Source organism: Dromiciops gliroides, chromosome 5 (assembly GCF_019393635.1).
Source record: "Dromiciops gliroides isolate mDroGli1 chromosome 5, mDroGli1.pri, whole genome shotgun sequence".
Lineage (NCBI taxonomy): Eukaryota > Metazoa > Chordata > Mammalia > Microbiotheria > Microbiotheriidae > Dromiciops > Dromiciops gliroides.
In genome coordinates, this window is record NC_057865.1 from 210358673 (window position 1) to 210376136 (window position 17464).

At 39.4% G+C, this 17464-nt stretch overlaps 1 protein-coding gene across 3 annotated transcripts in view; it reads left to right on the top strand.

The window, feature by feature from the left end:
• Positions 1-688: 688 nt before the first annotated feature.
• SINHCAF (SIN3-HDAC complex associated factor) overlaps positions 689-17464 on the top strand; it is a 34606-nt gene continuing 17830 nt past the window's right edge. Inside the window, exon 1 of one of the 3 annotated variants that reach the window (XM_043967120.1) lies at positions 689-1021. The gene's annotated coding sequence lies outside the window, so the exon portion shown is untranslated. Of the gene's footprint in view, positions 1022-2443; positions 2554-2764; positions 3093-17464 lie in introns of those variants that run through there. The other 2 variants (XM_043967121.1, XM_043967122.1) reach the window with 2 other exon arrangements.

Here is a 17464-nt window from a genome sequence, read left to right on the forward strand (position 1 = left end):
TGCTTCCCCTCAACACACAGATTTTTCAATTCCCGAGGCTGAGATTATTTCTAAATGGATAGAACACGGGTCAACAGTCAGTTGAAGGATATATTTGCAGGTTTCCAGGTTGCTGGCTTTCAACTGACCCTCTTCAAGTCCTTGGGGAAGCTGCCCTGTTGCCACAGAAATTGAGAACCCGTTCAACTAAACCAAGCAGGAGAAACTGGTAAGAAAAAGAAACGAACCAAACAAAACAAGGCATGGGAAGGAGGGGAGAAGAGTGTTATTATTATCAAGCTTTTAAAAATGTACCACTAAAAAGTCAAAAAGAGCAAAATTCTAAGCCCCAAAGAAGAAAGGGCTTAGGAAAACAGAGCAAAGGTGAGTGGGAGCACGTTTCTGTCCAGACCCGCCCCCGCATCACCTTGGGCCTCACGTTTACAGCAGGTATGTGGAAGGAAGCCTGGCAAAATGCAGCTTTGGGGCGGGGGGGGGGGAGGAACCCTTCAGTCAGGTTTTTTTTTAAAGTTTTTTTTTCTCAATAAATTTCACGATGAAGAGCTTCATGAATGCACCGCGGGTCCTTAAGTCGTGCAGTATGTTCCTTCCCTGCTCCGCCTCTTCCCCCATGGGGGCGTTTGTTTACGTGACGTCTCTGCTGTAGTAAGCAGCCCCCGCCCTCCTCTCGGTTTGGTCCTGCCCGCCATGTTTCCCGCGCGGCGCGTCTCCCCTTAAAAGGACAATAGAGGCTACGGGGGCGCGCGGGACCGCTTGGGCTTCCACCCTCGATCACTCTTGTGTGCGCAAGAGCTCACATGCAAATGAGTTCGATTCAAGAGAATTTTGTCCCGGGAACAGCGCGTGCGCAAAGGGAAATCGAAATCTACACCTTCCCGGCCCGAGGTAACAACTGCTGAATTGCAGTAGACAGTTTTTCCAGACCAGGAGGAGCAAGCTAAGGAAGACGTGGGCCCGGTTGGCTTGTAGGGCACACCACACCTCGCACTCGTTATTAAGCGTGGAGAGTTGCTCTAGGAAGGTGAGTAACTCTTATCCTTACTCTTTTGCAAAAACTGTTTCTCTAGGCAGTTCAAAATTTCTTTTCCACTCAACCCTCCAGCTCCACTCTCTCCTATGCACTAAGTTTTGTCTTGGAGTTGCCTCTGCCGGGAGCGCTGTTTTAATTTAATATTAAATCTTCCAGTGCTTTGACATACACGTGTTTTATGTATCCATACTGCTTGCTTTTGTTGTAAGGCAAACTAAAAAGACCGGAGGAGAAAAGTAAAGAGTGCAAATAAGTGAGTGGTAACTGGAGTTAACTGACTCACTTTGAAGGTGACAATGACTTTTTCCAGCCGCAGCGTTTGCTTGGATAAAACAAACCAGTCGACTAAAAGGCCCATTTTCCTCAATTTAATTTGTGAATAATCCGGGAGAGGTCCCATACTCCAGAGTCGGGGGCTTGCTACTGGGGTTGTTGAAACGCTTTGAAGTAGTTAGCATAATGATTTAATGTTTGAGGCTCCCCCTCCTTCACCTCAATTTCGAGCACGTGTTTTAATTTGTATGCGTGGAAATTATATGCATTTTGGCTGGAAAACATTGTTTGCTTTTGAGAGTTGGTATCGGGTGGTTTTAAAATTGGTTCTTTTTTCCTAATCGCTTAGGGTAGTAGTTAGCACGCGGCGTGGCGTTATTTGCTTAAACTCTGGAGAGCTGCGGATGCGACAATGAGACAGAACACGCGGCCGTTTAAAAATAGCTCCAAATCCAAACCCGAATTCTCCTTGGAATATCCCTCAACGTCCCATGTTCCAGTATTTACTTTCAGCATTTGTTTGGTTACACATTATTCACTTGTAGCTTTGATCTGGACAAACGACAAGGCTCCATTACCTGCGGTTTTTCTAGGACATTATTTTTCTGCAATTTAAAATGGCAATTATAAACCCAAGTTGACTTTGAGATGGAGAGAGTTCAGTTGACCTAACGATTCAAGAGAACCCGAAAAGGGACTCATTTTCCATCTAAAACCTGACATGACACGTGCTTCAAGCTGCACTTGTGTTTTTTAGTTTTTAATGTTAGTTGCGGTAGCCAAAACCTTTTAGTAATTCACTGTTTGGTAGACGATTCCTTCTACGCAGGACACTGGTTTTTTAAATTTTTTTAAAAATTTTTTTGGTGATTGCGTCTTGCCAGTTTAAAAAGCAGAGTGAAAGTCTTAACTATTAGCTTCTTTGCCTGAGATTATCTTGGTATTTCTATCAAGGACGTTACAAAACTTTGATTAAATTTATTCCCTTCTGAGGGACGGTGAGGGAGGACAGGGGAAGGGGGTGCATGTTGTCCTTACATAGGCGTCCCCGTTCTCAAACACCCCCCCCCTACTCCACCCCCCACCCCCCCAGCGAAAACAATCCGACATCTCAGATGCTGCACGTAGGCAGAGCCTGGCTGGACAGAAAACAAAGAGGGCTGCATGTGCTCGCGCTCCTGGGTGCAAGATCCGGCCAGGGAGGGCGAAGGGACCGGGATCTGGTTCGGGCTGTTCTGCTGGAGTTGAAGGCTAGTTTCTGGAAGGGCTTTTGTTCCCCCACCCTCTCGTGGGGAAACTTTGGCTGCACACACTACTTACTCTAAGGTGCCATACTGGGTGCATGGAGGAGTAGGCGTGTGGCTTTACTTTCAGGCAGGGAGGAAGGAAGCTTCCCAGTCCTCCGTTTAAATATAACTCCAGGAGCTAGTCGACTCTAGCAGCGGCTAAGGTTGTGTTTGGGTTTCCGTTCATGCCTTTTAAAAAGGTTCTTTTAGATCGCTACCGTTGCTTCCTCGGGTCTGTGTGCGTGTGTATGGGAGGTCTGTTGATTTGCCTTTGAAGTCGAACTGTTGCCATGTTTGAATTACGTCAGGGTAAAGCCATGAGGAGGAACAAGTCTTAGCAGCGCAGCGCAGCACAGCCAGTACAGTGTGGAAGATGAAGGAACGGCCTGTTGGACTCCATGAGCACAGATGCGGGAGTGGGGTTTGGAGTGGCTAGGGCACTGGAGAAGAATCGCTCGTGGGGAAAGGTGGACATGAAGTTAACTCAAATCCGGAGTTAGACGGTGAGCAGAAGAGACCTAGAGAGAGGAATTTTACGTGGCCCTCTAATGGCTCTTGAGAAAGGGCTGAAGAGTAACTTTAAAGTTCCTATGATTTAAAAAAATTCAAATACATGGACATTATACATGATAGCTTTTATATATTATATGCCATTTTTTCTACTGAACTGTCCCCTTCCCCAAATACATTGAAATCTCTTATCTAATGAGTTTCGTACAAAGGAGAATTCAGAGTGTAATGAAGGAAGATGGAGAAATATATTTAGTTACTGTTAGCCACTTTCCAGCTCAAGGTGTCTTTATACACACATATACATCTGTGTTTGCCACTACTACCTCATCAGATAACCATGAGGAAGTTTAATGGTCCCCGCTGTTGCTCTAGGGAAGTGAGTACTGGAACTGTGTGTGTGTGTGTGTGTGTGTGTGTGTGTGTGTGTGTGAGTGTGAGAGAGAGAGAGGGGGGGGATTTTTGTTTTGTTTGGATTTGAACAGGACTAAAAGTTGTAGTCAGAAGGACAACTGTGTTTCTTTGTTTTTATTTTCTTCCTCTGCCTTCTAACCCCCTACATTTTCTTGAGCACTCAGGAGATTAGAAGATTGTTAAATATGGAATTATGTACAAAGACAAAGCTGCCTAAGTGATTCCCCCCTCCCCCCCTTCCTAAAAGTATTTGCATTGGGTAAGGTTAGTGATTTCTTTTTCTTGCCATCCCTTCATTTATTGACTTTTCCTCCTAAGAGTTGGTTGCAATTAATTAGATTGGTTTATTTTGTAAGATTGAAAATACTATGAGTTGGCTGCTCCTTTATCTAGCTTGAAGTTTGGATGTTTTTAGAATGTTTTTCTGAAAAGCCTCAGCATAATGATGCATAGAAAGCTGGCCTCAGAGCCAGGAAGAACGGACTTCAAGTCTCACCTTTGGGTCAGTAGCTTCACTATGTTCAATCTAGGCAACTGTTACATATGTAACTTGCATGAGTCCAGTGGACCTACTGGTAGAATTTCCTCTTGGGGAGTTCCCTATATTAGAGGCATAGACTCCTTATTATCTCTTAGTATTAAAATTTTGGGGATAGCCAAGCTTATGTCAGTTTGGTTATCATGCAGGATGATTTTAGAATCCGTGAAACAGGGTGCAAGAGATACAATATATTGGCATTTTTCCAGTTTTTGTGAGCTGCTGCGGATTGAACCCCTTATCTTTCCCTTTTCCTTCTTAAATTTTCCTTTTAATTTAGTTTTTATGTGTGACCCTGGGCATAAGTTTTTTTTTTAAGTCAGTTTTTGATATACAAGGGCTTTGGTTTTTGTGGGGGAACTACATTCTGCACATCTTAAGGCAGCACCAAGTGGACTTGCTTTTTTCTAAGATGTTGATTTCTTTTTGTTTCTCATTACAAGTTTGATAAAGATGGTTTCAGAAGTGCTTCTGAATGTTATTTGCTTAACGTGCCTGTAAATAGATTTAAAATACATTGTGTGATTTTTAATTATTAGGTTATTTTCACTTCTTTTTATATTACTTGGTCAACTATCCAACAACAGTTCAGTGTAGTCCAAACAAATTAAAATGTAATTGGGAAATATTTAACAAAATAAAAATGCAATAAAACATAAATAATGTTAATATGTAGCTGTGTACAATATGTGGTCCCCAGGAGTCCCTATGTATGATTTGGTGGCCCCTGTTTTTATTTGAGTTGACACCATTGAGGTCCAAGTTTAAATAACAGATTTCTGCAGTGTGGTATAATAGAGGCAGGAAACTTGAGTTGGGTCGGCTTTACATTTCTAGGCCTCAGTTTCCTTATATGTAAAATGAGAGGGTATTATTACACTGAACGTCCTTATTATTGTAAAAGTCTGTGAAATTGACTTGCAAAAAAATTAAGTAAATTTCATGAAATACTTTAGATCTTTGACAACATAACTTCTGTGATATTTTTATATTTACTTGGGAACATAGTAGCATAAGGCTCTTCTAGCACAGTTTACCACTTTATTAATTGAGGGGGATTTCTCTGAATTTTGTTTTAGTTTGATTTGGTAACAGTTACAGAAACTAGGACTAAATTCTAGAACTTGGCAGTTGGTTATTTAGAAAAAATAATTAGACTTTTATATCAAACTAGTTTCTTATCCTGTCCAGGTTAAGAAGTAGAGAGTTTGACTTCCTCCTTTCTTTTCAAGGCTGTTGGTCTATAACTTTTAGTTTATCCTTAGAGTAATAAGGCCTTGGAAGAAAATTAATTAGAAGAAACTTTTACAAGACAGATTAGTACCAAAAAGCCAATTTGATAACTAATTTGTTGATTTATGGTAGAAAAGCCTACTTGAGAAGCCTCTATATTCTATGTTAATTAGTTGCCACTCTTGCCACTTTCAATCTATCATGAAACATCCTTTATTAAACTCTTAATATGCTATGAACTGTGCTAGGTTTTGTGAATACAAAGACAAAAAAAAAATCACAGCCCTTGTCCCCAAGGAGCTTACATTCTTTCTAGCTTTATAACCTTTATAAACTGGCCCCTTTCCAATCTTCTTATACATTATTCCCCTCCATAAACTCTACTACTTAACCGTTTCTCAAATTTTCCCAGTGCTTTTGCACTGGCTCTTCATAAAATGGTTTTTCCTTCTCCTAGCATGCCTGGCTTCCTTCAAGACTCAGCTCCAAGGACATGACATCATTGGTCTCCTTATCTGCTAGTACCTTTCTTTCTCAGGTTATATTTCATCTATTCTGTATATACCTTGTATATACATGTTTTCTACTCCTTTCAAATATAAGTTTCTCGAGGGCAGAGATTATTTTTGTGTTTTTTTTTCTTTTTGTCACCAATACTTAGCACAGTATAAATGGTAAGCACTTGTTGATGCATTATAAAAATACACACTTGAAGCTTGTTGTTGGAAAGACACTGTCAGTGACTCTGTGCTTAAGTTAGCCTTTCTCTTCCTTCAGTTTTTGTTTACATTTTTTAAAACTGTCCAGGAGAGAGCCTCTAAGTAGTATGCCTCCAGGCATAATCTTTTAGCACCTTGTGACCTAGTTTCTCAGAGTTTTGAAAATTATGGTTTAGTCTTAATCTTTCTTTCCATTTTCCTCTGTATCCACAACCTTTAGTAATGAAAGCAAACTGGAATTACATCTCATCAAAAAGAAAACGGTCAGATTTCAAAGAAAGTTTCTTTGCTTTGGAAGCCAACATGCCATCCTGCTATACTATCGGAAAGTACTAATATTTGGTCACATGATATTGGACATAAAAATTAATTTCCAGATTTGTTTGGTGGGTCCCCTATTAAAAGTTATGATTTAGCTTACAGCTCTTGGTAAGTTTTATTTTCTTACCAAAAAACCCCATAAAACTTGTATAAATAATAAAGGGGATAAATTTTTTTCACTAGTTGGTGTGAAAACATTTAGCCAAATTCCTATAGTAGGGAGGGTAATATTCCAATTCATTTTAACACACTGATAAAACCAGAAACTACCTACTTTCACTGGAGCATTCAAATGAAAGAAAAATACATATCCATCAAAAGAAGAACAAAAACTTTGCCCACATTCTTGTTGGAGAGGAGACATTGCTTTCTCACCTTTTCCCACTTTTGCATTGAAGTCACCAAGGATCAAAGAGTACGTTGACTTCGTGGAATTTTTCTACTTCATTCTCAGCTACTGATATTAGAATCATTTACTTTAGTGGTAGTGTCCGCTACCACATCAGTACCACAATATAAAATGACCCCAGGATATTCATTTCTTGCTCGACCTTTGTATGTTTTAAAAAACCAAATCGCAAAATCCTTATTAATTGCTTACCATGAATATGCCCAGAATTTAAGGTAATATTTATTATGCCTCTCTTAATGTAGCTTAAGTTTGTATAAGCTTTTTATGGGGTTTCCATAGCACATTGTTGACTTATATTAGTAGTACTAAAACCTCCAGATCTTTTTTCATACAAACTGATATATGGCTGTATCTCTCCTCATCTTGTTCTTGTGAAGTCAGGCTTAGTTGTTGGTTTTTAAGCTAAGTATTTTTGCACTTATTCAAATTGAATTTTGCCTTAAAAGCTTCATCACAACATTCTGGCCTGTCGAGGCCTTTTTTGATGCTTATTCTGTCATACAGTTTTAGCTTTTCTTCCTAACTTTGTGTTACTATGTTTTGTTTTTTTTAAGTCACTGATAAAAATGTTAAGTGACCCTTGGTGGGGCATAGGCTCCCTGGAATACTCCAGTAGTATCCTTCCAAAATGACATCAAACCATTAGTTGCCACTCTTTGGGTCCAACAACTTGAACTGGTTCTAATTCTTATTGACCTTTACTTTTGTCTCACTTGCATCTCTCCATCTTGTCCATAAGAATAACATAAGAGATCTTGTCAGATGCTTTGCTAAAATCTGCCAGGTTTGGGGATGTTGCCTAACCATTCATTACCTTAAAATTTTTTTTTAGAATTTTGGAAGGAATTACAGAATCCTCTTCTTTTTCTCCTTTTGTAAGTGGGACATTTCATTGTTCTCCAATCCTGAATGGGAGCATTCTTCACAGTCTTAAAAAATATATATATTGGTCTTGGTGGTATCTGTCTTTATTTTTTTAGAATAGATTTTTATTGGCATCTTTTGTTTCTTTCTTGGTGAGAACCCAGGATTTTCTTACATCTTTCCCTCTTCATTCTTCCACAAAGAATTTTTTAAAATTCAGCAAAAATCATCAACACATCCAAAAATGGAATTCCTTCCCCATTTACTTCTGTAAAGGGTTTCATCTTTGAGTCCTTATCCTTTATACCAACATTCAGTTTTGACAGTTTTTTTGGTTGTTGCATTTACCATTTATATCATTGTGTATGTTGTTTTCTTTTGCATCAGTTCGTGTGAGTCTGTTCATGCTTCTTTGTATTCATCATGTTTGTTGTTTCTGACAGCACGGTGATATTCCATTATATTCATGTACTACAATTTTTTTGTTACCATTTCTCTATTGATGGACATCCAATTTTGTTGCCACTTATCTACCACAAAAAAGCTACTTATAATTATGGTTGTTTTGGAAACTTTTGGTCAGTAACCTCTTTGAGATATATTCCTAGCAACAGAATCTCTGGGTCAAAGAATGTGGATATTTTAGTCATTTTATTTGTATAATTCCAAATTGCTTCCCAGAGGGTACCAATTCACAGCCCCACCAACCATAATGCATTAGTGGGCCCGTCTTATCAAACTCCCTCCAGTTTTGATTATTACCTTTTGTTATCTTTGCTAATGAATGAAGTGTAAAACCTCTGGATAGTTTTGATTTGCAGTTCTCTTCTTAGTGATTAAAGAACATTTAAAAAACATTTTTAGTAGCTTACACTTCTTGGGAGAACTGTTTCCACAGTCTTTTAAAAAATCAGTAACTGGCTCACCTTTTACATCTGCTACTGCTTTGTGGGCCATATATTATGGTTCCTTGGGCCTGACATTTATCAAAGGCTGCTAGGTGCTTTCTAATCTCCCCACTGATCTTGGGTTTCAGTTTTCTATATTAGCCTTTTTGTTTTATTTTAGTCCCTCCAATCCAAAGATGATTCTCCTTGAAAGAAGTGAAAAGAGGCAAAATAAGATTTGTGGCCCTGCCTTTTTTTTCCTGTTATTATCCTTTTTACTCCCAGAAGTGGTCCTATGACTTTCTTAAACCTCCTCCTTTCCCAACTATGACTAAAGCAAAACCAAACCACTTAGTTCATCTTTACTCTTCATTATGAGGCTTAGCACTCCTGACTCGTCTCCTGCTTTTGTATTTAATTTCTATTGCTGTTCCTTCATCATTATCAGCACCTGCTCTGCAAACTAGAGGTAACAGGGAGAAGTTAAGTCTCTTGTCATATATTACAGTCTATGTCAGAAGCAGAACTTATCAAGTCAAGTAGCATTTATTAATTCCTATTATTACTTGCCAGGCAAGTAATAATGATGGAGATACAAAGAGAGGCCCCCCAAAATAGCCCCTGCTCATACCATCTAATCAGACAGACAACATATGTATAAGCATGTACAAACAAAATATATCCAGAATAAATTGGATATGATCTCAAAGGGAAGGCACTAGCATTAAGAGGAGGGACCAGGAAAGATTTCTTGCAGAAGGTGGGACTTAGCTGAGGCTTGCAAGAAGCCAGGGAATTCAGAAGGCAGAGATGAGGAGGAAGAGAATTCTAGGCATGGAGGACAGAGTGAAAATGCCTGGAATTTATAGGGGTGTGTCTTGTGTGAGGAACAGTAAGAAGGCTGGTGACATGGTGAGTATGGAAGAGAATTAGGTGTAAGAAGATTGTAAAGGTAGAAAGGAGTCAGGTTATAAAGGACTTTAAAAGTCAAATAGGATTATATATTTGATCCTGGAAGAAAGCCACTGGAGTTGATTGAATCGATGGCTGAGATAGTCAGACTTACATTTTAGGAAGATCAGTTTGATGGCTGAATGGAGGGTGGAGTGAAGTGGGTAGGTCTTTCTTATTTTACTCCAAGACAGATTCTGTAAGCTGCCTCTTTAACTGCCTGTCTTTTTTTCCCCCCAGGACAATGAGGGTTAAGTGACTTGCCCAGGGCCACACAGCTAGTAAGTGTCAAGCGTCCGAGGCCGGATTTGAATTCAGGTTCTCCTGAATCCAGGGCTGGTGCTCTATCCACTGCAACGCCTAGCTGCCCCCATAGTCACTTATTCTTAACTGAGCTTTTTTGTTCCTTTCATGTACATTTCACCTCTGCTGCAATAATTAACTCCTTATTTCTTGACTTTCAAAAACTTTGACCTAGCTGCCCACTGACTGTCTTTTAAAAATTTAAGTTTGATATTTGTATCCATGAGACTACAAACAATGGATTTTCTCCTTTATAATAGAAATTTATTTCTTTGTGTCTTCAAGCATTTCATTTTTGAGTGCTTACTCCCTTTCCTGGACTGACCCCCTGTAGAATTTTGTCATAGGATCCTACTTATCATTGAAATCTGTACTCTTTTAAAATTAAGCCTTTCCCTTCTCTATCAGAAATTCAGAGGTGGAGGGGTCATTTCATCCCAGCAACTAGTTTCTCCATGTTGATGAAAATCAAATGCAGAATAGATTTTTCATTCACTTCTCCAGCTTTAGGAGGTTGAAATTATTAAAGCAAGTCAAATTTTTATCCTCTCTACTTGGGAGTTACATAGAGATATTGCAGATAATTGAAGTCCCAGTTTTCACTTTTATTATTATTATTATTCATGCATATTGCCAAACAGTTCCTCTTTCTCTCCAGGTAGTCTGAAATGTTATGATGGTTGTACTTACTTCCCCTAAAACCTGTTCCTTCTTTTGGCTTACATATTTCTATCAGCTACACTACCCATTCTTTCATCTTAGCAACTCTGGGATAATTTTTGTTTCTTCCCTCTCTCTCATTTTCTCATCCAGCTAGTTAACTGAGAACCTTAACATTAGTCCTGAGAACCATAACATTTCTTTTATCCATTCCTCCCTTTCTATTTCTTCTATGACCACCCTAGTTACTTTATTATCACTAGCTTACACTTCTTGCTTATATTGCACTCCATCCTCCCTTCCCCCCTCCCCAATCTTTCTTATATAGACATCTGGTTACTATTTAAAAATCTCAAGTAGTTATTTTTTGTCTGAAGCACAGTTTACATTTATTTTAAAATACATTTTTTAATCTTTTGTTTTTATATTCAAATTTCCACTGCTGTTGTTCCCTTGGCCCCCTCCTACAGAGCTATCCTATTTGACAAAAAAATGCATTTACATTTTTTAAAAAAGAGAAAGGAGTGGGGGAGAAACCTAGCAAAACCAATTGATATAACAAGAAAAAAATCCAAAAATATATGCAGTGTTCCACACATCTGGACACCACTCTGCTCTACACACACAACTGCAAAGTGTGTGTGTGTTGGGAGATAGAGGGTGTCTCCTCATATCTATTCCTGGGAGCCATGCTTGTTCTTCATAATTTTGCTACTAGCTTTATTTGCATAATCAGTTCATAGAAGTCTTTTCATGCTTCTTTGTAGTTATCACATTTGTCATTTCTTACAGCACAGTAATATTTCATTGCATTCATACACTATTGTTTGTTTAGCCATTCCTCGATCCATGGAGCATCTACTTTGTTTTCAGTTCTTTCTACCATAAAAAAGCAAATTCCTTTCTTTACTGCCACACAAGGATCTCTACAATCTGGTGCCACCCTTCCCATTCAATCTCATATCATATTTCAGTCCCTCCACATTATACTCGCTCTAAAATGGCCTGCTAGCATTAGAGGTATCTCCGCTCATTATGGGCTTGGCATTCACCATGCCTGGAACACTATTTCTTCCCTATCCTTTAAGAAGGCTCACTTTTCCCTATGTCTAGAATCCTTCGCCTCTTTTGCCTATCAGTCCTTCTTAACTCCTCAAATTGAGTTCAGTAAGCATTTATCCAGTACTTACTCTGTGCTATATTACCTGTAGAGCTTAAGGTCCTTCCTAAACCTTCTTCACACTTATTATGTAGAAAAAACAAACAAACTCTTCATGCAAACAGGTGAATGGGTGAGCAGAACCCAACCTAGTGGAAAGAATGTAATATCTGGCAAAAGTTTTTTTCAAACTATTAACTTTCCACAAAGAAAGTTCCCAGGACAGTAGGGAGAATAGAGTTAGGAAACTTGATTGATTTTTGTCTAGAAGTCTCTAAGCAAACATTTCTTAAACTATTTAATGGATGACACCCCCACATACATTTCTACAATGTAGTCCAAGGGATTCTTAATAATGATGGACACATACAACATCAAACTTACTGGCTTTGCTGTGTCAGTCTCTATTTGCCAAGTACTAATGCAGTCCAAAGGGGTCTTGTTGTAATTTCTAATTAAAGGTAAAGATTATGAGCACTGGCTGTGGTCAGAGGCCAAGGATGGAGCTGAAGGTGTAAGTTGTTTAAGATCAGGCCTTTTAGCACCTAAGTTAGGGACAGGAGTGTTAGCTCTTCCATGTCTCAATCCCGCCTCTTCTTGATAGTTTGCAGCCTAGCTTATGGGAGTCTAAAAAGAAATGGCCTGGATTTCTCTCCCTGTGGTTGTTTGCAGAGCATAGTTGGACATTATAAGGAAATTTTTTCTTTGGAGGTCTCCTGCCTAATGTAAGAGGTACAGTGCAACATCTATAACTCTTACAAAGGGTATGTGGACACCTACTCTTATACTGAAAGGTCTAGGATCACAGAACAGAATCACAACATGCTGTTACATTTATTTATTTTTATTTTTTGCAGGGCTGTGAGGGTTTAAGTGACTTGACCAGGGTCACACAGCTAGTAAGTGTCAAGTGTCTGAGACGATATTTGAACTCATGTTCTCCTGAATCTGGGGCCGGTGCTTTATCCACTGCGCCACCTACCTGCCCCAACATGCTGTTACTTTCAAACCCTCTCAGTGTAGAGATATATAACCCTTTTATTGGGGAACTAGATTTCTCTATTGATCACTTTAGCTATAGAGTCCCTACTAATATTCTTCCATTTATACAGAATCAGCTACTCACAGTTAGGACATTTTAAGATCTTAAGTATAACTATTTACTTAAACATTAGCCAAAAGAAATAATTCACGCGCTTCTATATTAAGCAAATGCAGCAATGCTAAATACATAATAATCAACAACCTGGGTCACACTTTTTCACCAGTGTATTTCAGTATCTTTGTCAGGAAAATTCTTTTTAGGTTCAGACTCTGAGGTCTCTGCAAATGTCCCTACCTTAGCTTATAGTTAGTAACCAAATTGGCAAAAAAGTACTTCATGTAGAAGGTATAGAAACTTAAATAAGCGCTTTGTACTCTCTGTAAGAACTCCTCTTGCTCCATTTGTGTTTCTGCAGCAGCCTTTCTCTTAGCTGCTCCCCTCCTATCATAAATCACCCAATAAGCATCTATAAAGTGTTTACTATATGCTAAGCCTAGATCTCCACTCTCCTTCCCCACCTTCTGTTTATTGTCATCTGTTCTCTTCTTCCTACTTAGCTGTTTCTTGTTGAATATCCTGTTGTGAGTATCATACTTTGGGTACTTGGGTAGAGTATTTCTCTTTACCAGTGCCTGTCCTGTGTGATTCTTGTGCATAGAGGATCTGTGCAACATGTTGGAGACCTTCTGCTGGTTCATTCGATATCTCTAGGGTACTACTATTTAGCATTGTCCATCTGTTGTCTCTCATTTTTCAGCACCTTCTGGTCAGAAATGTTTTTATATCTTATCCTACTTATTTCACTCAAATCATTGTTAGTAAATAGATGCCACATATCCTGGGTTTTCTGGATAAGATCAATTTCAATTATTATGTCCCATGGACAAATTTATGAGAAACTCCTTTGTATAGAAAACGGTGTCTAGAGTGAATCTTGTATTTATTCACATTTGTAGTTTCAGATGTTGTCAGATTCTGCCTGTATTAGATCCTAGAAGGAATGGGATTTTGTTGTATCAAAGTTTGAATAAATTTTAGAAATTATGTAGTTAGATTCACCATTTTGCAAATAAGGAAACTGAACAACAGGAGGGAAAAAACCAAACAAACACAGATAGAGCCTGGAGTTCAAGCAAGCCCTATCCTTTCCAAATACCCTCTCTCCTGGTTCTCTTCCTACTTGTCTGACTGCTTCTCACTCTCCCTTGCTAGATTCTCATCAGAGTCATACCTACTAAACATAGGTATCCCCTGGTCTCTCTCTGTCCTTGGCTCTCTAGCACTGTGCCTGGTATATAGTAGGTGCTATATAAATGATTGTTCTCTTTCCTTTCCTCTCTGCTACTCCACTTAATTGAATTAAATTATCACCTCTTCTTCCATATCTCCCTTCCTCCCCTTCTACAGGAAGCTTTTCCCAATCCCTTCTAATTTGAGTGCCTTCCCTCTGTTCCTATTTATCCTGTAAATAGCTATTTATCTTGTATATAGCTTGTTTTTACTTATTTGTTGTCTCCCTCATTAGTGGAGTGCCTGGCACATAGTAGGCACTTAAAAGTGTATTGACTGCCTAACTGGTATTTCCAGTTTATCAAGAATTTTGTTTTCATGAAAACAAATGCAGCTACTCTTCTTTGAAGAGGCAGAGGACTGAATGTGTAATACTATATGTTGTTAGATGTGGTCTATTAGTTGGTTTTGCTAAACTGCTAAATTGCCCTCCTCCCCCTATCCCCTTGCTTTTAAATCTGTTTCAAAGGCAGTCTTGCTGGGGAGGTGAAGGGAGATTTTACAAATAAAGGTAATATAAAAACATTAAGTTCAAATAGAAAAATTAAATGAAAAAAATGGGGGGGCAGGGAGAATGCAAAGAATCGTTAAAGAAAAGATGCATAGGAAAGGGTTTTAGTCAGTCACTGGTCAGAAAGGAATTTACCCAACTTCAGGTTCATGGCCTCTTTCTTGATATTCTCTTGAACATTACAAATCATTTTTTTAAGAGTTTGTGATATCCAAGGCCCACAGGGTCATAGCTCTAGAACTGGAAAGGATTTTATAGCTCAATCTAGTCCAACCCATTTTATAGATGAGGATATTGAGGCCCAGAAAAGCAGAGGCAGGTTTTGAATCCAGGTTCTCTTGACCCCAAATACCCATGTTGAAGCATGTGTTGGACAAAGACTGGAAAGAAAGGAGTCTGAAGAGAAATGAAAACATAATCAGACATTCACCTTCTTTCTGCTGTCCCTGCTACTTTCTTAGTGTGGTCACTTATTCTTTTTTTGTTTTCCTTTTTCAGGGCAATGGGGGTAAGTGACTTGCCCAGGGTCACACAGCTAGTAAGTGTGAAGTGTTTGAGGCCAGATTTAAATTCAGGTCTTCCTGAATCCAGGGCTGTGCTTTATCCACTGCACCACTGAGCTGCCCCCATAGTCACTTAGTCTTTTTTTTTTTTAAGCAACAAACATTTATTTTATTTTTTCCAGTTACATGTAAGGGTAGTTTTCAACATTCATTTTCATAAAATTTAGAGTTCCAAATTTTTCTCCCTCCCTCCCTTTCCTCCCCACCTCCACAAGATCACAACCAGGTTATATATGTACAATCCACAAGTGTTCTTTTTATCAGTTTTTTCTATGGGTGTGAATAGTAAGCTTCCTCATTAGTTCCTTGGGATTGTCTTGGATCATTGCATTGCTGAGAGTAGTTAAATCATTCACATTTGCTCATTGAACAATACTGCTGTCACTATGCACAATGTCCTCCCAGCTCTGCTCACTTCACTATATATCAGTTCATAAGAGTCTTTCCAGGTTTTTCTGGGATCATCCTGTTTGTCATTTCCTATAGCACAAGACCATTCCACCACAATCATATAGCGCAGCATGTCATTCCTCAATTGATGGGTATCCCCTTGATTCTCAATTCTTAGTCTTCACAAAGAGTTGCTATAAATATTTTTTTGTACAATTTTCCCCCTTTTCTCTTTTTCATGATTACTATTGTTAACTGTTTCCCTTCCATCCTATTCCCTTCCCCATGATATTTATTCTATTATCCATCTTCTTTCATCCTATCACTCTTCTAAAGGATTTGCTTCTGTCTGTCCCCTCGCCCACTCTGCCCTTCCTTCTTTTGCTCCTCTCTCTTTATCCCCTTCCCCTCCTATTTTCCTGCAGGGTTAGAGAGAATACTCCACCCGATTGAGTGTGTACAGTATTCCCTCCTTGAGCCAATTCTAATGAAATTGAAGTCTTTGAGCCAATTCTGATGAGAGTAAAATTCATTTACTGCCCTGCCCCTCCCCCATCTCTTCGCCCACTCCATAAGCCTTTTTCCTGTTTCTTTCATGTAGGATTTCACCTCTGCCCTTCCCCCTCCCCCAGTGCATTCCCCTCACCCCTCAATTTAACCCTAAGGATGTCATCATGGGGCAACTAGGTGACACAGTGGACAAAGCACCACCCCTGGACCCGGGGGATCCCAGCCAAAACCCGGCCTCAGACACAAGACCCCAGGTATGTCCCCCAACTCCAATTTTTTATTGTACTCTAGGGTTTTGTATTTGAAAGACAAATTTGCCATTCAGTTCAGGTCTTTTCATCACAAATATCTGAAAGTCTTTTTCATTAAAGTCCCATTTTTTCCTCTGAAAGATTATGCTGGGTTTTGCTGGGTAGGTGATTCTTGGTTGTAATCCCAATTCCTTTGCCCTCTGGAATATCATATTCCATACCCTCCGGTCCTTTAATGGAGAAGCTGCTAGATCTTGTGCTATACTGAATGGGGTTCCACAGTACTTGAATTCTTTCTTTTTGGCAGCTTGCAATATTTTCTCCTTGACCTGAGAGCTCTGGAATTTGGCTATAATATTCCTAGGAGTTTTCCTTTTGGGATCTCTTTCTGGAGGTGATCAGTGAATTCTTTCATTTTCTATTTTAGCTTCTACTTCTAGAATTTCAGGGCAATTTTCCCTGAGAATATCTTGGAAGATGATGTCTAAGCTCTTTAATTGATCATGGTTTTCAGGTAGACCAATAATTTTCAAATTATGTCTCCTGGACTTATTTGCCAGGTCAGCAGTTTTTCCCAGAAGATATTTCACATTGCCCTCAATTTTTTTATTCATTTGGATTTGCTTTATTGTGTCTTGGTTTCTCATAAAGTCACTGGCTTCCATTTGTTCAGTCCTCATTCTTAAGCAATTATTTTTATCAGAGAGCTTTTCCATTTGGCTTTTTAAGCTGTTGACTTTTTTCTCATGTCTTTCCTACATCACCCTCATTTCTCTTTCCATTTTTTCCTCTACCTCTCTAACTTTATCTTCAAAGTCCTTTTTGAGCACCTCTGGCCTGAGACCAATTCATATTTTTCTTGGAAGCTTTAGATATAGGGGTCCTGATGTTGACATCTTCCTCTGAGGGTGCCCCTTGGTCTTCCTTGTTACTGAAGCAACTTTCTATGGTCCTCACCTTTCTCTGTCTGCTCATCTTGCCTTTCTTTTACTTGACTTTTAGCTCCTTAAAGTGAGGCACTGTTTCCAGGCTGCAGTTTCCCAACCTTAAGAAGTCCCAGGTGGTATGATTTAAGGATGATCAGGTTCTTCACTAGCCTGGCCTATTCCCTGGTCCATAGATGAACCCAGACCAACTTGCTAATCAGCCAGCTTTGAGTGTTGTGGGCTAATCGGCCAGCTTTGAGTGTTGTGGCTGTTAGCTCCAACGAGCCTGTGTCCCTTCCACACCCAGGCAACTGCTACTCAGGCCTACCTCCTGGTTCCCAACAGGGTGAAAAACCCAAGTTCTGCCTCAGCACCAGCAGAGAGCCCTGTAGTCTCCCCCCTACCCAGGGCTCAGCCC